This window comes from Castor canadensis, chromosome 7 (genome assembly GCF_047511655.1).
Source record: "Castor canadensis chromosome 7, mCasCan1.hap1v2, whole genome shotgun sequence".
Classification (NCBI taxonomy): domain Eukaryota; kingdom Metazoa; phylum Chordata; class Mammalia; order Rodentia; family Castoridae; genus Castor; species Castor canadensis.
In genome coordinates this window covers 141806052-141832483 of record NC_133392.1, presented here as the reverse complement: position 1 = coordinate 141832483, position 26432 = coordinate 141806052, and the positions used below count along the sequence as shown (strand labels likewise).

The 26432-nt window shown below is 40.8% G+C and overlaps 1 protein-coding gene across 3 annotated transcripts in view; it reads left to right on the top strand.

Moving 5' to 3' along the window:
- Epb41 (erythrocyte membrane protein band 4.1) overlaps positions 1–26432 on the top strand; it is a 203304-nt gene that overhangs the window by 8776 nt on the left and 168096 nt on the right. The window contains exon 1 of one of the 3 annotated variants that reach the window (XM_074080767.1): positions 10008–10230. The exons of the other annotated variants lie outside the window; for them this stretch is intronic. The gene's annotated coding sequence lies outside the window, so the exon portion shown is untranslated. Of the gene's footprint in view, positions 1–10007; positions 10231–26432 lie in introns of those variants that run through there. 3 annotated transcript variants of the gene reach the window in all.

The window sequence follows — 26432 nt, the reverse complement described above, 5'->3', positions numbered from 1 at the left end:
TGGCCTGATGCCAAGCTGGCTCCCCTCCTGCTTTGCCCACCTTGGCCTCAGGCCCAAGGACTCTCAATCCTGAAGTTGGGTATCCTCTATCCGCTACCCTACAGAACAGCCCCTGGCTGGAGACCAAAGCCAGAACACTTGGAAAACAGGGGTAAATATTTGGAAAATTTGTCACTCTCCTCCCCTCCTCCCTTTCAGGCTCTTTATTTCTGGTGCTTGCAAGGAAAAAATCTTGTATGTCAGGAGGCCCCTTGATCAGGGCAGAGCTGGACCTCTGAGATTCCTGGATCGTATAACAGATGCCAGCCACCAAATCCCTTTTCATACATAGGCAGCAACCTCAGATCAGAGTGGGCAGCTGGCAGTGCAAGGTCACTTAGTAGAAGTCAGGTCTCTGGACCCTTTTTGTTCTGTCTGAATGGGTCTGGTGTGGTGATCCTGGCTGTCAACCTTACCTCTCTTAGCCTCAGTTTCCTCTGCTGATTTTCCTGCAAGGATTGGTAATGATGTAGCTAAAGCACGTAGGGAGCCCTCAAGTGTAGGCAGCCACTGTTATGCTCCTATAACTGCTGCCTCTTAAGAAACTCTGTTCCAGCTGGGCACCTGTGGCTAAGATTACAGAATCTTAACTACTCAGGGGGCAGAGATCAGGAGGATCACGGTTTGAAGCCAGCCTAGCAAATAGTTTATGAGACCCTCTCTTGAAAAAATCCTTCACAAAAAAGAACTGGTAGAGTTTAAAACCCCAGTACGTACTAAATAAATAAATAAATAAATAAATAAATAAATAATAAAACTGGTAGAGTTTAAAACCCCAGTACGTACTAAATAAATAAATAAATAAATAAATAAATAAATAAATAATAAAACTGTCTTATCTCTTCCCAGTTCAGGGACCTGGAGTTTGATAAGGTTTCTTTTTGTTTGTTTTTTGAGTTTCCCTATGTAGCCCAAGCTGGCCTAGAACTCACAATCTTTCTGCCTCAGTGTCTGAAGTGCTGGGATTACAAATATGTACCAACCCATCCAATTTGATAGTGTTTCTTACTGAACAAATTAAACCTGATAAACCAGTTTTATAGCCAGAGTCTCAGCATCTTTTCCCTTTCCCAGTTGGCTAGGACACTCTTGCCTCACCCAAGACAATTTCCCTTCTGTAGTCTCCTCTCCTTGGTCGCCCCTGTGAGCACTTTAGAAAGAGTAGGAAGAGTCCTGCCCCACCATAGGCCAAAGAGACAGAGGTAGACTGTGAGTTCCTTGGTACTGCTATCCAGGAGTTAGGATGACATGAAGATTTCTGCAGAGGCCAGGAAATAAGCCTAAAACAGAAAAATTGATCCACAGATAGCCTAAAATGTGGCAGAGCAGAATACCGTTCTTTCCAGCTCTTCTCCAGCTCTTAGGAGAATCACCTGCCTTCCTGAGTCTCTTTTTTAGTTTATAAAAGGAAGGTATGGGGTTGGGATTAGCGCAGTGGTAGAGCACTTACCTAACATGTGCTACACCCTACTGGATCCCTAGCACCAAAAAAAAAAAAAAAAAAAGAGGATGGGATAGGCTGATGTTAGAAGTTCCTACTACACTATAAGTTTAAGAGCAGGGATGTGGGAGCTGCCAGGTGACAGGCCTGGTTAAACCTCAGCTTCACCACTCACCAGCTGTGGCACCTCTAGCAATTGCTTGACCATACAAAAAAGCAAAAAACAAAAGCCTTAAAAAGAAAAAAATTAGCACCTTTTCATAGGATTATGTAAGGGTCAAATTATGTAATAATTCATATATTCAGTCTATATCTGACATATTAGAATTATTATTATTGTTATTCTGTGATCAGTTGTGACAAGACAAAAGGGCCAGTCAGTAAACAGTTCATGGAGAACTGCAGGACACATCCATGTGATAGCTTTTGTTGTCCTAAGCTACAGAGAGTCTAAATACACAGCAGGTGATTAGTCTGTGTCTGTCCTCTTCCCCCACCTCTAGTAATGTCTGGATGTATGATCTCAGGTAAGTCTCTGAACACACTAGCATACTTCCATCCCAGGGCCTTTGCACTTGTTGGTACACTACCTTCTACAATGCTTTCTTGGCTCGTTGTCTCAGCTCCTTAAGGTTTTCTTTAAGTGTCACCTTTTTAGTAAGGCCTTTTCTGATTAGCCTACTTAAATTGTAACACCCTTCCTTCCCTGCATCTCAGCAATCCCTGTCTTCCCTGCTTATTTTTCTCCATAGCATTTATCACACTTGGGCTATATTTTATTGGTTGTTTATTGTCTGTCTCTCCCCATCAGAATGTAAGCTAGGTGATGGTGATGATTTTTGTCTGTCTTATTCAGTGTTACATCCCTTGTACCTAGAGCAGGGTGTGTGACAGATTGTAGGTGCTTAATAACTTTTTGTGGAGTGAACAAAGAAATGAAGCCTCTTTTCCTCTCTGGGTTTGGCACCGTGCTAAGTACACAGTAGACTCTCAGTAAGTAATTGTATGAGAACATGTGTGAAATGTAGGAGAAAGTGAGTGGTCATCAACCTCTCCATTTGCCAGATAATACTTTGGCTGGGTCAACTCTGAGGCCCTTTTGCTTTTGATATTTTCTGCCAAGGCATCAGTTTCAGTTGGAGTGTCCAAATCTTTTGTTCCTGAGCCTGAGCTATGCAGAATTTCTAGTTGGGGCTGTTTGGCTGTTGGGTCCACAATGGTTATTATGTCATTATTGGTAATTAGCATTTTGTTTATGAGCAGAAATCACAGCAGAGAGCTGTGTTAGTTAGTGGGAAGGGGGGAGAGGCCCAGACCTGGGGCAGCTTCCCCTGGAACTGTCCCCTTCTCAGCTCTGAAACCATGACTTTCAAAGCTAGGGGCACATGGGTCACCAGCTCAGCTGCTGTTCCCTCTGGACAGAATTCTCAAAGTTTCTTCCCTACACTAGTCCTGGTCTGGTGTAGTTGGGGGGCGGGAATCCCCATTTCCCTGGGGAGCTAATTGTAGGGTTTCCAAATGTTTGGTGGGCACGGGTATTTTCTGATGTTTAGGATTCAGCTGTTATGGGTAGAGGAAATGACACTGACTTCAGTCCTTGCTTAGCTGCTGGCTTGCTGAGTGACCTTGGGCACATTGGTACTTCTTGTCAGACTTCAGCTTTCTCATGTGTCAAACAGATAAGGACGCCTGTTTGGTCTCACTGGGGAAGGGAGACAAGATGTGTGTAGTGTGCAAGGGGTTGGGCTCTGGAGTCAGGGACTCCTGGCTTCTCAACTGTATTCCTTCTCAGCTGTGTGACAGTGGGTATAGTACTTTACATCTCTAATTTCAGTTCCCAAAATAAGCAAATGGGGTTAAGATATTTGTACCAGCTCCACAGGGTTGTGAGTTTTAAAAAGAGCACCTGCAATAGGGCCAGGCTGATGTGGGTTTGAATCCTAACTTGGACACTTACTGGCTGAGCGATCTTTCACAAGATTTTTACTTCTCTGAGATTCTACTCATGCATCTGTAAACGGGGAATTATGCTCAGACCTTCGTTGGGGCTGTGGTGGAGGCTCAGTGACACATTGCATATAAAGCACTTGGCACTGAGGTTGGCACATGTTTCCACCATTTGGTAGATAAGGAAGGGAGGGGAATGACTTGCCTGAAGTCCACTTAGTATCTCAGTAGTGGAGCTTTGGTTTGAACCCAGGTCCCTTTGCTGCCACTCTGCCATCACTCACGGGACAAAGATAATGATTGTTATTGTGCTGCAGACTCATCTCATTCATGCTGGGATCTCCAGGGCTGGCACAAAGGAGGTGCTCAATGATTGGTGGGCGAAGAAATGGGAAAACCACTATGTCCTCACTTCCAAGAAGGCTTTTGCCTTCAGTTGAAGATTCTTTCAGTGTGTTTGATAACAGATTTAAAATAAAAATCTTACTTAGGGCTGCCAATACTCAGGAGATTGAAGCAGGAAGATTGAAAGTTCATAGAGATCCTGGGTTACATATTGAGTTCTAGGCCAGCCTAGAGACTTCAGTTACTTGGGAGGATCACAGCCCAAGACCAGCCCTAGCAAAAATGTGAGATCCTATCTAAAAAAACAAACAAAAAGACAAAACAAAACCAAAATTAAAGCAAGAGTGAGGCTCTGAGTTCAAACTCCAGTACTGCCAAAAAAAAAAAAAAAAAAAAGTCCTACTCATTGCAGGTGTGGGCTTTGTAATCTGCAGAAGCTTTTCCCAGACCACATCATTTGATCCTTCTGGCCATCCTGTGAGACAGCCTGGATAAGTACAGCTACCTTCATCTGCCTGGTGAGGAAATGGGATCTTAGAGGACTTAATGTCTGTGTCTCCCCCAAACTCTCACGTTCAAGTCCTAGTCCCCAGTGTGAAGGTATTTGGAGATGGAACCTTTGATGCTCTTATAAGAGATACTAGAGAGTTCACTCTGCCATGTGAGGCCACAGCAAGAAAGTGACGCCTGCAAGTTAGGAAAGGAGCCTTCGCCAGGACCTGACCATGCTGGCACCCTGATCTTGGACTTTCAGCCTCCAGAAGTATGAAGAAATAAGTCCTGTTGTTTTAGCCATCCAGTCTGCTTTTATTTTTTGGTGCTAGGGATTGAACCTAGGGCCTCACACATGCTATGCAAGTACTCTACTACTGAGCTACACCCCAGCCTCAGTTGTTTTATTTTTAATAATAAATTTTCTCTAAGGTATCTTTCAGCTCAGCTATTCCTGGGTTTTTTGGCTATAGACTTTTAGCTTGGCCTCCAGATCTGTAGAATAACTGTAGCAGGACTTGGAAAAAGGCAGCAGAAGCCTGTGGTAATGGTTGGAAGTCTTGGGTTCAAGTTTGAGCTGTGCCACCATTGTGCTATGATTGCCACCACTGTATAAGTGATGTGGCAGATGAAAGATTGCAACCTACTGTTTCTTTTCTTCCTCACTAATAGGCTCCTAGCCCCTGGGAGACTTGAAAATTGAGGTTAGCTGAAAGTTAGGCAGCTCAGGAGCTGCCCAGGGACAGCAGCTTTGCAGAGACTTGGGGGAGGTCAAGCCCAGCCATTTCTGGGTATGTAATTTCCTCTGCTTCCCTGTATCTTCTCCTCTCTCCTTTTCCTCCCCCAGGTGAGGACTGGGCTGACCTACTTTACTAGTCTTAGAAGGGTCTCAGTTAGCTGGTGGCACAGGGCCTCTCTGTCTCTTGGGAAACCCTTCAGAATGTGAGAGTTCCCTGCTCTAGGGAGAGAGATTTACTGGGTTAAGCTTGAGTGAGCTAGAGGCTTTGCTGGATCAGGGTCACTGGGCTCCCTCCACCTGGCGAGAAAAGGGGTTTGGGGCGGGTCATGGGAGTCCAGATCCTTGGTTCCCTCCTTGGATGTCCAGGGCTGCGGTCATCATAGCCACAACAGTCTCTTCCTGGGGCAGATGGTGATGTTGCCCATTCACATAATTTCCAAGCTGCTTTTCTGAAAGTAACATGAAAGCAGTGTGGAATAGAGGCTGGCGACCTCAGACAGGCCTAGTTTAAACTGTGTGACAGAGGCAAGTCACTAACAGTCTAAGCTGTAGTTTCTTCGCATGTAATTGGGTCAATAATACTTTGTAGGGTTGCTGTGAAGCTAAGTGCAATAATACATATAAAGGACTTAGTATGTGCCCAGCACATAGTAAATTCCTCATAAAAGTAGCTGTTATATTCTTAGATTGTTTTTCTGTTTTTGTGTTGCTGGGGCTCAAACCCAAGGCCTTGCACATGCTAGGCATGTGCTGTGCCATTTGAGCTTCCAGTCTTTCTTTTTTTTTTTAATCTATTTATTTGGTTTTTTGAGTCAGGTTCTCGGTATGTAGTTCTGGCTGGTCTCACACTTGAGAGTGCCGGGATTATAGCCATAAGCTACCATGCCCAATTGTTACTATCTCTAAGGGCTCTTCTAGCTCAGATATTCCTAGCTTTGATGGTTGTAGATTTTATCTTGACCTATAGCTTTGGAGAGTGAATGTAGTTGGACTTGGAATAAAGCTGTGACTAGAACCCTGTAGTAAGGGTTGGAAGACTTGGGTTCAAGTTTGGACTTTGCCACCACTGTGCTGTGTGACCTTGGGCAAGTTTACCAGTCTTTGGATTCATTTCCCAATCTGTTTAAAAGTTGGCAGTTTGAGCTTGATGATCTCTAAGGGCCTAATCAGTTTTAACATTTGGTGAAACTAGAGGCCCAAAAGAATGTCTTAGGAATTGTCCACTGGGTCATCCTTTATAATTTCAACTTCCTTCCCATTCTCCTTATTTCTGGATACTGTTTCCTTGGCAACTTCAATGAAAAGATTTTAATCACATTTAGTTTTTTTCTTTTATTGTACACAGAAGTTTTTTGTAAAAAAAGTATATTCTATCAGAGGTCAAAACATGCCCTCTGTGTTTTCAAATATGAAAGACAAGGCATTGCACAAAAGTACGGCATCTGCTAGTTTCTTTTGCCTCTGTCTCAGAAAGGACTGGAACAGGCAGGCTTGTATGCTTTAGTAAAAAGAAAAACATGCCGTATTCAATGGATCCTAAGAAAAGTCATAGGTATAATTTCAGTAAGACGATGTTTGTTGAGTATCACTTGTAAGAGAAAAATGGGAAGCAACCTAACTGTCCAGCAATATGGTTAACCAAATTACAGAACATCCACTTATAGCACTGTTAAAAATGATGATGCAAATGTTTGCTGTTAAGTGAAAAAACTCAGTTCCAAAACAGTACCGTCTAAGGCTGTTAGAAAACATTACGTTGAGATGGATGCAATTGCTGATAAGTGACCACTTTGAACCTAGGGAATCAGGAATTGCATGTTATTTAATGTACTGTTTGTAAGTAAAAGAGTGTATGTATAAGAAAAGATAGTAGAAAATATTGATGGTGTTTATTTTTGACTGTTGACTTTGTGGTGATTTACATTTGTACTTGACTATATTCTTATTTAGCTATATTTTCTAAAACTTTTATGAATAATTCAAGTACCCCTAATAAAAACAATCCCCTAGAAAGAAAGGCATTCTACTATAGGAACAGCAATTCCAATAGCCATAGCTTGTTTGATTTATCATTTGTGTCTAAAAAGTCTAAAATGACTGCAAGTTTATGACCATGGGCAGGATGAAACACTCTCCTCTTTGTGTACTTTTGGTACCAGTAGTGAGTTCAGAACACTTTGCTGATGGGCCCTGCTTTTCAACGCACTCTTCATCTCTTCCTGCCCTCCACAACAAACATTTTCCATGAGCCCTATCACCTGGGCTTCAGGCCAACTGTGTCCCTAATCTGTCCACGTCCCAGATTTGGGTATGGTTCAGACTCCAACTCTTCCCCTACCCTACTACCTCTTTCTTCCAATCTCATCTCTTCCAAGCCATCAGAAGCCTCATCTCCCCTTCTTGGTCCTCCCCAGTGGTCACTACCTAATTTCTCCATCTAATTTCACCTTCTTGTGCAGCTGGTGTTTGCTTTTGCTGGAGCTCAGTTTGCAAAGTGGGAGGATTAAAACCCTTTTATGCTGTCTTTTTGTTTTTTTGCTTAGTGACCTTGACTGCTCCAGGGGCTAACAGATAGCTAGCAGGGCCTGTATTCCCTAGGAAGGAACAGGAGGGGTGATGGGGGAATTAGTGGTGGGCTCAGCTGGCAGGCGGATGCAGATGGCCCCTAGGGGATCCCATCCTGGGCCTTGGAGCATGGCAAAGCCACCATCCAAACGTGAGGATGGAGCCGAGCTGTTTCTGCCTAGGAAATTAGCCTCAGAGATGGTGCTTGGGACCTTTACTCCTGGTATCCAACGGCAGTTGCTGCAGGGTGAGCTGGGACTGGATGTCTGGTTTGGCAGATGGGCACAGAAGTAGGGATAGTTTCTCTGCCTTCAGAATGGATGTTATTTATCCCTCAGTTTCTAGTATGGGATGGGCCCAGCTATATTCAGAGATAGCACACTTAACCTAACAGGTGATAGGGCATAATTAATAATAAAAATCCCTCACATGTGGGGTAGTACTTTATAATTTAAAAAGTCCTTTTATCTCTAGGCTAAGAATTAAAAGCTAGCACTGGAATTCAGGACTGTGAGATTCTAAGAACCTAGGCCAGCAGATTTTGGTACAGTGTTCTGAATCCAAGAGAGATTTTCCATCAGTCCTGTCTAACCTTTTCCTGTAAGCCTGAGACCTCTTATTTATTTTCAGGGTGATGATCATTAAGTGCTACAAATTCCATGCATCCAACTAAGCATCTTTAAATTTCACATGCCACTGGCTAGCACTTCAAGTCACAGAGAATATTAATTTTAATGAACCTGAATTTGCTGGATAATATGGTAGGAATGGAAGTGGTGTGCTATCTGGGGGATGATCTTCAATATTTATCATTTATGGTGCCAGATTTCCCTGCCTGATAGGTGAAGGAAGTCTTTGAGGACCAGAAGTGGTAGGTCTAGAGCTTGCGATTCAAAAGCATAGCTGAACTTGAGGACTTGAAGCAGGGGATGAGAGTGTTTAAGAACAAGTGCTTCACTTCTAGTACCCTAGTCAAAGACACATGAACTTACTAAGCCTGCCTCAGTTTCCTTATCAACAAAATGGGGAGAATTCACTCACTTGTTCAACAAATATTTAATAATGTGTGCACTGTTCTGAAAGATGAGCAAGAGGGACAAAGTCCTTGTCCTGTTGAACTTGCAGTCTGATGGGTCTTGATTGCAACAATTTATTTGAGAGAGACAATAAATAAGTGAACAATTAAACAAGTAGTAGAAAGTCAGGTGGGGTAAATGTTATGAAAAAGTGGTATGATTATATCAGGGCAAGGGTGTGTGAGTGGACCCCGTTTTAGATGGAGTACTCATGTGGTCCTCAAGGGGCTTTAGAATGTTTCAAACCCATATTATGTAGTGTGCTCAGCTTGGAGCTGACAATTGAGTGCTTAGCAAATCTATTATTGTATCAGCCAGTTGCACACCTCTCAGTGGATATTTTAATCTCTAAATAGTAGTAATAATTAACACTTATTGAGACCTTACTAGGTATGAGCCACTGTTCTAAGTCCTTTACATATTTTAATTAATTCTTACAGTAACTCTATGAGATGGGAACTATTATTCTTTCCCTTTTATGGGGTCAGTGACTGAGGCACAGAGAAGGCCAAACAATTCGGGAGGGCTGGAGACTGAGCACTGAACTTCGGCAACCTGATTACCGAGGTTGAGCTGAGGTTGGGCTGTGCTTAGACAACAGGACACATCTAGCTGGCATGTGCAGGCTCTGATGTCAGATGGTCTGGCTTCTTATCCTGGCAGGTCTAAGTCTCTCTGCTTCAATTTTCTCATCTCTAAAGTGAAATGCCAGAACTTACCTTACCTGCTGGGTATCATGCTTAAAACTGAGTCGTCTTTCCGCTCTGTGGGACTACAGTCCCGTTCAGGGACTACAGCCCCGTTCAGAGACCACACGACAGAGTAAAGGGACAGGGGCCTTTGAAACTTCTAGGGAAATAAATACACGTTAGGACAATCGTCGGAGCAACCCCAGTTCATCTGGGCAACAGACCGTGGAAGCTAGTTTTTATGATTTTGAGGGTGGCGGGGAGGAGTTACAAGAGTTTTAAATGCAGAAGACAGGTGAAATCTCGCTCTCTACCTCCCCTGCTCTGGAAGGAAAGGCCTCATGTGCGTTCAGGGCGCTAGCTCCCTCATTCCCCACGCGGGTGCTACTGGAGCTGGGAACTCACGGGTTTGGGCTCCAGACAGGGATTGATTTGCGCGTGCGCACCGCGGCTAGCCCCCCCTTCCCCTTTTTCCTTCCCCTCCCTCTCCTTACCCGCTTAGGGGAGGAGGGAGACCTGAGGAGTCAGAACTTGGCCTCAGCCAATAGGTTGGCGTGCCGCGAGCCCGGCCCCCTCCTTCCCTCCCGCGCTGTCCAATAGAAATTTACTACAATGTTGTGGCGAACCTAGGGGGAGGGGCGCGCGCGGGCGGGCTGCGGACCCGGCCTGCCTCGCCTAGCGAAGGAAAGGCGGGAGGGCGCGCGGCGGGGCTGCTCGCTCCACCGCTCCCTCCCTTCGCCAGTAGGTTTAGTCAGTCAGCTAGTCAGCCAGCCAGCCAGAAGCCGGGGAGCCCGCGAGCCGCAGAGGGCTGGAGCTTCGGACACCGGCGCCTCTTCCTGCCATTGTTCGTCGGGCTGTAGCAGCGGCAAGCGCGGGAGCCCCGGCCGCGAGCTACCGGTGAGGCAAGGCGGCTGCGGCGGCTGCAGCGCGCGAGCCAGGAGGCGGAGGGAAGGGGGGCGCGGCGCGGTCCCCGAGGGGACGGTCCTGGCGGCCGCGGCGGCGTCGTAGCCTCTTTGTCTCAAGGCCCCCTGCAGGCCCCGGGCCCGGGGCGCGGGCTCTCCAAGCCGAGGGGCCTCGTTTGCACGCCGGAGGCCGAGGGCTGGAGCCGGGAAGCGGCCTGATGAGCTAGGGGCGGGCAGGGGGCTGTAGAGGCGTGTGTGGAGGGAGTGCGCCGAACAGCGCTTCAAAGTTAGGCCGGGGGTGTCTCTCGGACGAGGGGCACTCGGTTCCCCTCTGGCCTGTCAGTCATTGTGCGGTGGGCGGGAGCCTCGCTAGCAAACCTGGTGGGGAGAATTGCAGGTTTCCGACGGCCAAGGTGTCGGGTGCAGCCGCGGCGCGATTCCCCCGCGAGGAGGGAGCGGGGCTACTGGGAGAAGTCAGGAGGAATCGGAGGGTGCAGGGAGCCTCGCTGCATTTCAAGACCTTCCCGCCACAGGCACCTGCATCATTAAAAAAATCTCGGAAGCCGCAGATCCAGTGCCTCTCCCCTTTCGTCGCCCTCTTGGTTCCCGCGAGCAAAGGGTTAAATGCATTCTCAGCGTCGTGACCTCCTTTCGCAGTTCGCGCATCTGTCGGCTTGGAAAGATATCCCTCGGCTTGCGGGGCTGTTGTACCTGTGCACAGGCGGGGCCAGCTCGGCCCCCCCCAGAGTTTCGTCACTAGACCATTATTCCCGGGGAGGCTGTGCTCAAGCGGGGTCCCTGTCTTGCAGAGAAAGTGATCTCACGTGAGACAGATTGCTGGTGGATTGGTTTCTGGCCACATGATAGCGACTGTCATCCTGGTGTTTTTCTAACTGCACCCCAGAAATGACTAGTGTGTAGATAACGTCGTTTTTTGGCATGTGTTGCTGATTAGGAGATAGTTTTTCTCCTCCTCCTTCTTTTCTTTCTTTCTTTTTTTTTTTTTTTTTGAGATACTGAGCTTTTTTTAGTAGTCTGGGTGATTTCACAGCTGCTATTTTGTTCCTTCTACTTTTAGGGAAATTGCAAGAAATGGTTATGTCTTGTGTCTTGGGGATTATTATAGTGGATTTATACTCTCTTGAGGATATGCTGTACTCAGTGCTGTTGCTTATTACTGTTTTCTGTATTCTGAGTCCTGGCAAGATTTTTTAGTTGGCTTGATCCTTTTAATCAAGCAGGATATACATATCCTTTATGTAATTCTCATCCCAATTCTGTTAGTGTAGAATTAACCCTTTTTTGAGGAAACTTGATGTACTCTTCCATCTGTAAAATTTTTGGTTTTATGAAGTGGTTTCTGGGGGTGTTTTTAATATAATCCAGGTAGAGTATGTAACATAATATATTCTCTGTTACACACTAAGCACTCAACAAATGATGAATTAAAAAATGGATATAAGGCTGGGGATGTAGCTCAGTGGTAGAGTGCTTTGCCCAGCATGTGTGAAATCCTGGTTTTGATCCCCAGCACCACAAAGAAAAAGTGGATATAATAGCTGAACATCAGACTGCTTTGAAATCAAAGTGCTAATTCAGAGTGCTATTGACAAGAAGCTTATAATGAGGTAAAGACAGCCATTATTCATACCCTAGGGAGACAAGAACACTATTAAAGGTAATCTTATTGGACTCAATTCAGCATACCAACCTTCGGATTCTTGTACTTACACAACTATACTTCCCGCATGCCCTATAATTGAATTCAGCCTTTAGAAATAAATATTTTCAGTCTTTAGGCCTCACCACAATTCAACATTATAGTAGTGTTTTATACCAAATGTTTTATAGGTGAGTTCTTGTACAGGATAGCCCCATCTGCCTTTTTACTTTTTCTTTCCTGTGTGTTTTTCACCTTTCCACTTTTTTCTGCTTTATTTCTTGTATTCTGTAACCAAACAGAACTGCTCAGTAATCCAGGTTTTGCTGGTTTTATGCTTTTGGTCATGTGGTTCCATCTGTGTTTGTCATATGTATTCCTCCTGAATGTTTTCAGTTGTATTACCTAAAGAATGTTTCATAGAGTGGTAATTTGGAATGTGGGGAGACAGTACCCTCTGCAGAGGAGCTCCATGGATTGCCTTTATGTTTGTTATGCTTCGTATTTTCTTTGAACCTCAGTAGTACAGTCAACCAGCTGAGTTTTCTTTTTCTTTTTTTTTTTTTTTGTGGTACTGGGGTTTGAACTCAGGGCCTCATGCTTGCTAGGCAAGTGCTCTACCACTTGAACCACTCCACCAGCCTTAGCTGAGTTTTCTTTAATTGGTGTTTGTTAAAAGGATTTAAGTCCTAATTGTCCCAGCCATGTGTGTAGCCCTTAGTGACTGATGGTAGAAGAAGAAAATCTTTTAGGCTTCCATGTACACAGAGCTACAAACTAATGCTTGGAAACCAGCTGTCTGCAAATAGATTAAGCTAATAGAAGAAAGTCTTTTATTTTATGTGACTCCCTGCTTGTTTTCTGCATTTGTCTAAGGACTAATATAGTCTTTTTAAAATTTTTTTTTGAGGTAGGGTCTCACTATGTAGTCCAGGCTGATCTCAATGAAATCATTAACTCACTATCCTTCTGCCAGCGGTCTCTAATGCTCGGATTACAGATTTGTGCCACAACACCTTGCGCCAATATATACTTAATCTTTGTTAATCACCCAAATTATATTATGTCCCAGTAGTAGCTATGGGGAACAAATACATGTTTTAAAGTAGGTTTACCCTTAACTGGGCTTGGTGGCATATGCCTGTGGTCCCAGTTACTTGTGAGGCTGAGGCAGGAGAATCACTTGAACCTAGGAGTGCTAGCCTGGGCAGCATAGTGAGACCCCATCTCAAAAAAAAAGGTGAGCTTATCTTCAATAAATGAAATGATACAGTATTTTATATTACAAAATAATGTACAATATTTTATCTTACATTTTTTTCTTTTTTCCTTAGGAAAAAAGTAATATCTAAACCTATTTGAAATGATTTATACTTCCTCTGAAAGAAATATTTGGGCATTTTGTTGAGATATGGCCTATGTATTTTCCCTGTTATCATCTTTTGTCACGCGTGTGCCCACTTTTTTTTTTTTTTTGCGTAGTACTAGGGCTTGAACTCAGGGCCTACACCTTGGCCACTCCACCAGCCCTTTTTCTGTGATAGGTTTTTTTAGGATAGGGTCTCATGAACTATTTGCCTTGGCTGGCTTTGAACTGAGATCCTCCTGATCTCTGCCTCCCGAGTAGCTAGGATTACAGCTGTGAGCCACCGGTGCCTGGCTCTGTGCCCACATTAAAGTTTACCAGTGTGATGTTTTCTTGTGTGTAGCTTGAATTATTATTATTATTATTTTTTTTGATAGAGCTGGTGTTTGAACTCAGGTGTTCATTCTTATAAAGCAGGCATCTGCTGCTTGAGTCATAATGTAATTTTGAAAATTACATAGCTAGTCTTCCATTTCACTCCTTAGTTTATGGGTTTTTTGTTTGGTTTTTGTATTTGTTTTTTTAGACAGGTTGTTGTTCTGTAGCCTCAGCTGGCCTCAAACTTGTGATCCTCCTGACTCAGCCTGTTGAGTGCTGGGATAGGCATATGACACTATGCCAGACAGTTTATGTTCTTAATTTTAAACAAATTTCCATTATGAGAGATAGTGCACTTAAGATGCTATTTGATTTCCTCCCTTCTGTTCCTAAAAGCTTCAAAGTTCAGCTTGTCAGTAACATTGCCTGAAAGCGATAGCATTCTTGAACTCTCTGAAGGTACTTTGATATGGTTGTCATCAACTTCTGATCTAAAATATGAGGTCTAGAGCTGGGTGCTGGTGGCTCAGGCCTGTAATCGTAGCTACTCAGGAGGCAGAGATCAGGAGGATCCAGGTTTGAATCCAGCCTGGGCAAATAGTTCATGAGACCCATCTTGAGAAAACCTATCACACAAAGAAAAAGGGCTGATGGAGTGGCTCAAGGTGTAGGCTCTGAATTCAAGCCCCAGTACTGCAAACAAAACAAAACAAAATCAGGTCTGTAATTTCTGATTTCAGTGATAATGTTGTTTATACTATTTTTTGCAGTACTAGGGATCAGAAGCCAGGGACTCATGCAGGCTAGGCAAGCACTCTGCTACCTGAGGCATGCCCACAGCTCATACTGGATTTGTTTTTTGAATATACAAATCCAATTTAATATTAGTGGTCTCAGTGATCCTATTTCATGACTATAAAATATCAGTAGCCATCAGGGCCTGGGTTTGGTTCTGAAACCAAGAATGTTCTGAAATCTAGCATACATTTAGACTACAATCTGTTTCTGTGTTATCTAACAAGCAGGCCGGTACTGGTTGTGCTGTTAGGGTGTTTTTCCAAGAGTCTTACAAGTTCGTGATTGGTCAAATGCATATTTAGATGTAGATTCATTACTACTTCTAAAGGACTTGTTTTTTTCCCCAGTTGCTTGAACATGAAGTCACTTTATTTTATTTGTAAGCTAAACAACAATAGTTCTAACTACTTTTTTTCTTGTGAACAACTTTGCTTTCTCCTCTGAATAAAGCCTCCAAAGATGAAAGTTTTTAAAAAGTCCTTTGTATTGATCAGTTACAGGCCTTATTTACAAAGGATCCTCAATTACTGGAAGGTATTTGCTTCATTGCATTTATTATAGCTTTTAGCTAGTGGAGAGCCAGATGTTATTTTTGTTCATTTATGTTTCTTAATATGTCATAGGTGGCTTCCTGTGAATTCTTTTTATGAGTAGGTTCATGGTGTGTTTTGCAACATGCAGTATAATAAATACTCTGGTGTACACACTGGGTTTGATTAGTATTTTTGTTATTCTGCTGTTTAATGAATACACAGTGGGAAGGATAAAGGAAAAACTATAGCAATGAGAAATATTCAGAAATTGGAGGTATTAGAAAGGACAGTTTTGCTGTTTTACATTGAGTGCTGATCTCATTTCGAACTATTTCACTGATGCTTCAAGTAGGAAAGTTAGTGTGAAAATCTGATTATGATAAAACTTATTTTTGTTAATTATTTTGATTTAAAAGAGATTGTGAAGTGTTTGAAAATAAATTGGTTAGCTCTTGAACTTTGGAGAGAAAAACGCGTACTATATGTGGCCAGTGTAATTCTAGGGATAACTTGAAGAGATTTTACTATTCCCTACCTATTAATCTTCATTAGCCTCTCCTAAAGAAACTCAAAATAAACATGCAGTCTGTGTAGAGAAACTTGGAGCTTGGTGTGCAAATACTCTTTCTCTCTTTACAATCAGACTGTTATCCCTTAAAGTCCTTTCTACATAGAAATTCTGGCATCATGCTCATTTTATTATTTGTTATTTTATTATTACATTTATGAAGACCAGTTCCATTTTTTTTAGCTATCGCTTCACTTCCAAGATAAATTCATGTGAATTAAATAGCCTTTCATGGCTGAGGGCTCTTTGGGTCACTTCCACCCAATTAATCTAGGCCCTCTCCTATTATTTTTGACTTTCAGTGTGATCTCTATTTATAGAGATTATGTGAATGGAGCTTAGGTAGTGTTAAAGTAATCATGGCAGAGTGAGTAGCAAGGGGCAAGATTGTCTTATGAAATACAGAAGAAATAGGTATGATATTGATAAATTAGATTGGAAAATGCAGTTGATACTGTATTGACATTCATTGTCCCATTCTGTATCTATTCAACATATATCTATAATTCTTTTCTATTATTTAAAAATATCTTTTAATAAAGGGTAGGGACACCTTAATTTACTTTTGGCAAGGAAATAATAAATACCTTAGTTGTTAATTGTGATTTGTAAATGTAGCCTACTTCCTTGTACCTTCCATCTTCCACAAAAATTCTAATGCAAAACAACTTTTCCTAGGTCCTTTATATGTCTGAATTGTAGTATATGACACTGAGATTTAGATAATATTATGTTTTGATAATATCTCCATTAACCCATAAAAGTTATTGTTTAACTTTTATGGTTAAAGTGAGAAACTCTTTGTGCTATAACTGCATTAAAGCATAGGGTTATTTTTATTTTTTAGTGGTGGGTGAGGATCCATAGGATTATTTTGAATTGATTAAATTTAAACCTGTAACCCACAAGTGTAATAGAAGTGTATTTTTTGGTAATTTATGAATACATAGTACTATGCCAAGATTCAGTTGTGACTTTTTTTTTTATGATATGGGATTTGAACTCAGGACCTCACACTTCCTAGGCAGGTGCTCTTGCAGCTTGAGCCACTCCACCAGCTTCACTTGTAATTGATGTGCAACTGTTAATGCTTGCACAAGCTTGTAAGTAATCCTATTAAAATCATTTTAACACAATGGAATCTTAATGGTATATCTTTGAGTATATCATAAAGAAATGTTATTTTTTAAAATAAGAAATGCTATTTTAATTTATGCGTCAAGTGTGTGTTTTCATTTGCCAATTTCAGATTCTACATGTATTCAAGTGAAGAGTGTTTCACCTTGATAATACATTTGGTACAGATTGTTGAAATTCACCTCCCTCCTACCTCCCCAGCTTTTGGCCATATGGACACAGGCAGAACTGTCAAGAGTCCCAAGGATTTAAGTCCTCAATTTTACCTGCCAACCATTTCAGCGTGCAGTAGGGACACATGGAAGGCAGCTTCTTTTTTTTCTTTTTTTTTGCTACCACCCACTTGAGATTTCTTGCCTTTCTCTCTCTCTGTTTTAATGATTCAGAGAACTGACAGTTGCTAGCTTACTACCTGCAGAGTCCTTCCTATCTTGATGGTATGTAATTATAGAAACCTTTTGCATGGTGTCATATGATATTGTATATGTCTTCCCACACGTGTGTCTTAAGAGTAATTTCTTTCCATCTAGTGATGGAATGAGCTCTTTGTTAGGTTATTTTTAAATCTTCTAGCTTTCTGGCATCCTCAACACTTGAAATAACCCAATTGCTTTGGGAGGTAAGAAAATCTACATAGTATGTTAGTGGCTTTTCTAGTGGAAAGGTAAATAGTATTTTTTAGAAAAATCAAACCCTCTGTTCCAAATAGACAAAACATGCATTTTCTGTTTAGGTAGTCTCCAGACAATTTTGTTAGGTAGAAAATAATCAGTCAGTTGTTGCCAAATAGATAAACTAAAGGGGAGGTAACTTAAGGAAGGGGGTCAAGAATAAAGAAGCCCATTAGAAAAAAGAGATTTCAAAGATTTTTCTTTCTCTGAAGGTTTGTTGGTGTCTTCTGAACCCTTGCAGTGTTTCTTTCTTTTTTTTTTTTTAAATTGTACTTTAATTTTTTTTTTTTGATGGGACTAGGGTTTAAATTTAGGGCTTCACGCTGGCAAAGCATGTGCTCTACTGCTTGAGCCACACCTCCAGTCCAGTCCATTTTACGCTGGTTATTTTGGAGACTGGGGGGGGGGTGTTTCAAAAACTACTTGCTCCAGCTGACCTCAAACCACAATTCTCTCGATCTCAACCTCCCAAGTAGCTAGGATTATAGGTGTGAGCCACTGGCACCTGGCCAGCATTTATTATATACCAGGTTTGTCATATAAAACTGATACTCCCCAATGAGATTGTCAGCTTCTAGAAAGCAGAGTATCAATAGCATGCCTTTCATTGCCCTTCTTATCCTTCTAAATGCAGATATTGTTTAGTATGTTATCTAGACTCATGACATAGTTAAAATTTAAGACCTGGATTATAATTTTTTTTTTTTTTGGTGGCACTGAGGGTTGAACCCAGAGGCTTGCTACAACTTAAAATACACCCCAGTTGGACCTGTGTTATAATTCTGACTTTGCTTCTGATTACCTCTTTCTTTCTCTCTGCTTGTATTATATTTTCTTGGAAAGTAAGTTGAAGTGTCATGACTCTTAATTTCCAAACACTTAGGGAATCAGAATAACACATGGTTATGTACCTAAGAAAATTAACAATACTTCCATAATATCAACTAATATATCACCCATATTTAGATTTCCCCAGTTAGATTTTTTTGTCTAAATACTCAGTTATATCTCATTTGCTTCCTTTAATCTAGAAAAACACTTACCTTTTAAAATTATCATTAGCTTAGATGAGTCCTGGTGCCATCTGACCTGTAGAATGTTCTATTCTGAATTCGTCTGATTGCTCCCTCAAGGATTTAATTTGTTCTATAAGCTTTGTTTCCTATAAACTGAAAGTTATTTCTATAGATTTGATTAGTCTTAGATTGAACATTTTTGGCAACAATACTTCATAGATGATATTTATGTTTTTCACAAACTTCATAATGTCAGGCTGTCTCACAATTGGTGAAGCTAATTTTGATCACCTAAAGTGCTAACCATCAGGTTTGTGTGTGGTAAAGGTACATTTTTAGTATTTGTGGTGATACTTTGGCATTATAAATATCTTGTTCCCAGTTACCATTTCCCATTGGGTTTAGTATCTATTGATCATTGAGGCTTTTCAATGAAGTTAGCTCTGAAAAATTAATCTAGAATATTTAAACTAGAGATGAAAGATAATGGGTATCCCTCACTGCTATATTATATAGACTTTCTTGGATTCTTGATAAATCTGATGTCTTTTATTTCTTTTTCCCTAATTTATTCCTAAAATTAAGCTTATAGAGTTGAACTTTTTTTGGCAGTGGACCATCACAATAAGAATGATGTTGGTACTTGGTTTGTGCTTTGATAAGGAGTTTTGGTTTTCTTATCTGGTGAGGTGCTTTTTTAATCTCATCATTAGGTATGTATAATTAGCCTTTATCTGTCTTTCTGTCTGTTTATCTCTCTATGCTCTATCTACCTACCTATCATCTTTTTATTTATTTATATTTAATGGGCCCACATGGCTGGGATGACAGGCTCGTGTTACCACATTCAGCTTTTTTTTTTTTTTTTTTTTTTTTGGCGGTACTGGGGCTTGAACTCAGAGCTTACAACTTGAGCCACTCCACCAGCCCTTTTTTTGTGAAGGGTTTTCTTGAGATAGGGTCTCAGGTACTATTTGCCTGGGCTGGCTTCAAACTGAGATTCTCCTGATCTCTGCCTCCTGAGTAGCTGGGATTACAGACATGAGCCACCGGCACCCGGCTTTAGCTTTTTTTTTTTAATTAGTTGAGATGGAAATCTCCCAGACTTTTTGCCTGGACTGACCTCAAACCATGATACTTCTGACCTTCACTTACCTAGTAGCTAGAATTACAGGCATGAATCACTTGTCTGGCTATTAATCTTTTATTTCTTAGCAACAGTAGGTTGATCTTTCCTCTGAATTACTTATTCACCTTTGAATTTTATTAATTTCTTTAACTTTAACATAAAAAAACTGTTATTTTTATAAGTGCTATCCCATCCTCTAGAAGTAGTAACTTTATAATTAAGTAGAAAAGATCAATATTGATCTACTTATCAAGATTTACCCAATAATTGCTTTTTTTTCTCCAGATACTATTTTTGTTTACTTATTCTTGCCAGCTGTAATTCTCTAATATGACTTAATAAATACTGGTTAATGAGAAATGTTTTATACTTCTTGTATTTCCTTTGTAAGATTAAAAAGAGTAGCTAGTATTGGGGTATATGACTGCATTACTGGAGAATATATCAGATATATCAGGCACCAAAGAGCAAGGGGTTTTTTGTTTGTTTTATTTTATTTTTTTGTGTCTACTGTGGTAGACAGCATTTAAGATAGCCCTCAATGATTGATGTGAGGGGATCTGGCTGTGACTTCTGTCACCCCATTGATCACCAGGGTTGAGTTGGTGATCTGATTGGCTAGGTGGGTGTCCCCTTTTTCCCTCACCACTCCATGTGTAGCCCTCCTGAAGTATCGAGCTCAGCTGAAGAGGACAATTTTCCTTCATAGAAGATGGTGATCTTCTGTCAGTGGTATAGGAGTAGCTGTGCTCCCTGCTAGAACCTCCAGACAAGCTCTCAAGGTTGCTGCCAGTGGCTCCTGGTATTCACGCCCTTGTGTAATCCCCTTCCCTTGAGTATAAGCTAGACCTAGTGACTCACTTCTGATGGATCCAGTAAAAGTGGTTGAATGTCACTTTCAAGGTTAGGTTACAAAAGACTGTGGTTTCTGTCATGCCATACTCTCTCCCTCTCCTTTGGATCATCAGCTGCCATATCTTGAGAAAATTTAGCTAGTGTGGAGAGGCCCACAGAGTGAAAAACCAAGGTTTGCCAGTGAGCTTCAAAGTGGATATTCTGAAGCCTCGTGACAACCATGCGAGTGAGCTTGGGAGCATATTCTGCAGGCAGAGTTGAGTTTCAAGATGAATGCAAACCTGGTTAATAACTTGACTGCAGCTTGATGAGAAACTCCATGTCAAAGGCACCATCCACAAAACTGTGAGATAATAAATGTTTATTGTTTTAAATCACCTAGTTTGTTGATAGACAACTACCACACCTATAACTACCTACTTATTAATAAATATTTACTGATTGTCTAGTATTTACCAGGAACTTTCTTAAGTACTTTGGGGCATAGCAATGGATAAAATAGAAGTTTCTGTTCTTGTGGAGCTTACATTTTAGTGGGAGAGGACAGATAATGAGTATACATTGTCAGGGATAAAACATAAAACATCAGATTTTAGTTAAAAATAGGGAGAGAAGAATTAGGGGACAGAGAGACAGATAGGGTAGATATTTTAGATAACAGTGATCAGAGATGACCTTTATGACAAGGTGACGTTTGGGCACCATTCCTGAATGGAATAAGACAGCCATGCAGATATCTAAAGGACCAGCATTTTATGTAGAATGAATAATATGCACAAAGTTTAAGTGTGTTTTGTGTGTTTGAGAAACATTAAGTAAGCCAGCATGGTATCAAAATGATCTAGGGGAAAATAGTAGAAGTTGAGTTCATAGAAGTTGTAGGAGAAAGAGCAAGTCTTGTAGTACCTTGTTGGCTGTGTTAATGACTTTACATTTTATTCTGAGATAAAAGTTCTTAGATTTTGAACATATTTATTTATTCAGTATATATTAATTGGTTAGCTGCAATGAGCAGGACCCTGGTGGGGGTGTGTATGTGATCATAAAAATGTAGAAAATATGATTCCTGCCTGAAGGGAGTTTAGTGCTCTAGTAGTAGTAGAAATGATTCGGCACACATACAGAAACTTACTAATAGAGGCTCTTGGTCATGAAAAAGCATCTATTTGTGGAAAAAGCACAGAGTAAATGCTGTTAAAATTATGGCTCTTAGTGAGGCATGGTGATGCATGTCTGTAATCACAGCACTTGTAAGGCTGAGGCAGCAGGCTCAAGAGTTTGAGGCTATCCTGGGCTACGTAGCAGGATCCTGTTTTTAAAAAAAAAAAAAAAATCGCCTCTTCCTGGTTCAACACATTTCAGTCATTGCTTATTTGGGGCCTATTATGTGCCAGGTTAAAAAAAAATTGCTAGTGTTATTGATGATTTATTATGATCCAGGCTCTGTGTTGTATGCTTTATCAGTATGATATAGGTGTTAAAGAGTGTGGGCTCCAGCTCTAGAATTCTTAGTTTTAAATTCTAGTTGTGTCATACTAATGACTGTAAGCAAGGTACTTAACTTCTGTAACACTTTATTAATTCTACAATATAGGGATGTTCTATAACTTTTTAAAATTAGCATAAATGAATTATAAAAAGGGGTTGCACTGTGATATCTCCATATATGCATATAATATACTTTGTTCAAAATCTGCCCCTCTACTATCTTTCTTAGCCTCCTCCTCTTCTCTTTCCTTTTAAACAGTTTTTAGTGGACTTCATTATGCTCTTTTCATGCATATATATATGATATACTTCAATCATATTCATTCCTCATTACCACCTCCTTTTTCCCCTTTCCCTCTTAGTGATTCCCACCCCCTAACAGTCCCCCTTTTACAATCATATCATAATATTTTTTAGATTGCACAAAAACATGACAACATCTTTCTGAACTTGGCTTATCTTGCTCAACATGATGATCTTCAGTTCCATCCATTTTCCTGCAAATGGCAATATCATTCTTTATGGCTGAATAATACTCCATTGTTTATATGTACTACATATTCTTTATCCATTCATCAGTTGATGGGCTCCTAGGCTGATTCCATAGCTTGGCTATTGTGAATAGTGCTGTAATAAACATGGGTGTGCAGGTACTGTGTGTTGAATTAATATATTCCTTCAGATACATGCCCAAGAGTGATATAGCAGGATCATATTGTAGTTCTGATTTTAGTTTTTTTTTGAGAAATCTCCATACTGATTTCCATACTGGCTGCACTAATTTACATTCCCACCGACAGTGTATACGAGTTCCTTCCTTCTATCCTTGACAGCATTTATTGTTGTTTGTTTTCTTGATGATAGCCATTGTGATAGGGTGAGATAGAATCTCAGTGTTATTTTGATTTCATTTCTATTATGACTAAGAATGTTGAACATTTCTTTATTTGCCATTTGTACTTTTTTTGAGACTGTCCGTTCAATTCATTGGCTTATTTATGGTACTAGAGTGGTTTTTTTTTTTTTGAACTCATGGCCTCGTGCTTGCTGGGCAGGTGCTCCACCACCCTAGCCACTCTGCCAGCCCTTTTTTGTATTGGGTATTTCCAAAATAGGGTCTTGGGAACTTTTCCCCGGGCTTGCTTCAAACTGTAATCTTCCTGATCTCTGCTTCCCAAGTAGCTAGGATTTCAGGCGTGAGCCACTGGTACCCGGCCTGGTACTGGAGTTTGAACACAGGACCTCCTGCTTGCTAGGTAAGTGCTCCGCTACTTGAGCCATGTCCCCAGCCCTTTTTGCTTTAGCTGTTTTTCAGATAGGGTCTTATGTTTTTACCTGGGCCAGCCTTGGACTTTAATCCCTTTACCTTTGCCTCCTGAGTAGCTGAGACTACAGAATCATTACCATGCGACCCTCCTTTGCTCAGTTATTACTTGGATTATTTGTTCTTTTGTTGTTTAAGTTTTGAACTCTTTATATATTCTGGGTATTCTTTGTCCGATGAATTGCTTGCAAAGATTTTCTCTCATTCTGAGTGCTGTCTCTTCATTCTGGTAATTGTTTCCTTTGATGTGCAGAAGCTTTTAAATTTGATGCAATTCCATTTGTCAATTCTTGCTCTTATTTTCTGAGCAACTGGAGTTCTATTTAGAAAGTCTTGGATGGGGAGAAATGACCCTAACATTGTATGCACATATGAATAAAATAAAAATTAAAAAATATATATAAAGTCTTGTCTGGGGGCTTAGCTCAAGAGGTAGAGTACTTGCTTAGCAAGCACAAGACTCTGGGTGCAACCTCCAGTATTGCAGAAAATCCTTGCCTATGTCTTCAAATGTTTCTCCTGTGTTTTTCTGTAGTAGTTTCAGAGTTTCAGGTCTTATATTAGGATCTCTGAGCCCCACAGCTCAAGGCCACCTCCTGGAAATATTTCACAAACCCCATCTCCAAAATAACCAGAGCATAATAGACTGTAGGTGTGGCTCAAGCACTACAGCACCTGAGTTCAAACCCCAGTCCCACCAAAAAAAACCAAAACAAAACAAAACAAAAAACTTTGATACATTTTGAATTGATTTTTTTGGTAAAAAGTGAATTTAGGGTATATTTTCAGTCTTCTACCATGTGGATATTCAGTTTTGCCAACACTAAATTAGATGATTGCAGCTGTGTGGTTTTATTTCTGACTTTTTTTTTTGGGGTACTGGAGTTTGAAGTCAGGGCATTGTTGCAGGCTTTCTCCTGCTTGAGCCATGCCTCCAGACTTGAGTTTTCTAATTTCATTCCACTGGTGTACATGTTTGTGTGTGTCAGTACCATGCTGCTTTTGTTACTATGGTTTTGCAGGATATTTTTTTATCTTTTAAAGTTGTTACGATTAAATGAGGTAAATATATATGAAGTATTTATTTTTGTGCAGTGTTGGGGATGAACCCAGGGCCTGGTGCATGCTAGGCAAGCGACCTATCACTGAGCCACATCCCCAGACCTGTATGAAGTATTTCAAGCAGTTCTGGCACCAGGTGACGGTTAGTTATTATGATATTCTCATTTAAACCTCACCAAACTCTTTGGAGTTAGTGTTATTAATCTCATTTCAAATTTTAAGTATCAAGTTAAAGTTAGGTAACTTGTCCAAAGTTACACAAGTAGCAATTGAAAATTGGCTTCAAAGCTGGCATTCCCTGCTGTTACACCTTTGCTTTCTCAGTATGTCCATGAGCAAGAGGGGAATGAGAGATTTGGATCTCAACCTTCTGTGAAAGCCAATGATTTCTTAATGATTGTGATCTTGTGCAAGTATTTTTCCATGCTTCAATTTCCTCCTTTGTAAAATGAGGATAATACTGATATTGTAGATAGTACATAGCAATAGTAAGCAAAAACAAACCTTACAATTTGCCTGTCACATAGAGATGTTCTGTAGATATTAGTTCTCTTTTCCCTTTGATAAAATCTGACCTCATGGATATGGAGGAAGAATAATTTTTAGGGCTGGGTGTGTGTCTGTGGTAGAATGCCTACCTAGCCAGCATGAGTCCCTGATTCAAACCCTAGTACTTCAAGAAAAAAAAATTTTTACTTCTTGACCCATATTGGATATCTGTGTGTCTGTGTGTTCAGTATATACTATGCAGAAAGCATATGTTTTTGTCCAGTGGTGATCTTTGAATTTGATTAACATTTTTAAGCCGCATGTGAGTGAGTATTTCCTGCGTGTGAGTATTCTAAAGACCCATTTCACAGCAAGTTTGGCTTCATAGCTTCCTTTCTGGGTTGGTAGGGCATAGTCTTGTGGCTGATGTTCCCATTGTTGCTTTTATCTTTTGCAGCAGATGTGAAAGTAAACATACAAGTTTGAAAAACAGGAAGGGGTTTGAGTTGGGAGGGTGTTTTCAGGAGAGAACTTGTACATAGTCATTTGAAATCTGAAGTGCCTTGAATCTTTCTTTTAGCAGTTACAAAAAAGATATTTTTTTTAAAGTGAGTATGAAAGCAGGTAACTTTGCAGTTTAATAATTTCATGAATGTACATATATTTTCGCTTTTACACATTTTGGAGAAGTAGTATGTTCCTGTTTTTGATTGAAACAGAGAACTGTTGAATATATTTTTTCTTTGTGGTGCTGGGAATCAAATCCAGGGGCTCACATACGCTAAGCCAGCTGGGTTGCGCTAGACCACTGAGCTGCACTCCCAGCCCCGAATAATGATATAGCCACCCTAATTCTGGGTTCTTTTTACCTATGGAATAATTTTCAACAAGGAAATGTGGAATTTTTTGTTACTGTTGTTGGATATGTTTTAATAACATTGTACTTCAAATTATTCAAACACCGAAAGTTAAGACAACATTTTCCTACTTTGGTTCTATAGTCTGTCTGTAAGGAAGGGAATGGTGCTTATCGAATGCTAGCTATGTGTCAAATCCTACTGTCCACATATGCTAAGTAATTTAAGTATTAACATGTTTGATGTTAGTCTACAAAGAATTTGTATTACTTTGGTGAAATCTCCCTCCCTCCTTTCCTCTTTTCTTCTCTTAAATGACTCCTATGCTTTTGCTGAACAGTTTTCTATTAATAGTATTTGGGAGGCAGTGTGACATAGCAGACAGTTTTGGTGTCAGATAGTACTGAGTTTATAGTAAGGTTATGTTTTTGTTGGAAGAAATTTTTTTCTACCTCAAGAAGTAAAACCAGGGTTACATCGGGGATTCTGCATATGGGATGCAGTAATTGGAGCTCACAGTAAGGACTTTTACTCCTAAAGATTCACCTAATCCCCTGGGGAATCTCTTGCTGACCTTAGGGAATGCTGCTTTCTCTTTAATTTTCTGTCCCAGAGGAGAGTCTTCTTTTAATGTTCCTGTAGTACACAGCTGAGGCCAGGCTGGGACATTTCATACTTCATTAAAGGCGTAGAGGTAAAAAGGGAAATAGCACAGTTTACTAGTATGCTTCTATATGACTCGGCTTACAAGGTAAAGCTCATTCCTCTTCAGTTTGTGGTCTTCTATTGGCATACCTGTCTTCCTTGACCTACAATACGTATATGCCTTCCAGTGGCAGAAGCCATCTTTAACTCTTCTACCTAGGAGTACCCCTAGCATATCTGATTGCTCTAAATGGAGAGAATGCCCAGAGAAAAAAATGATT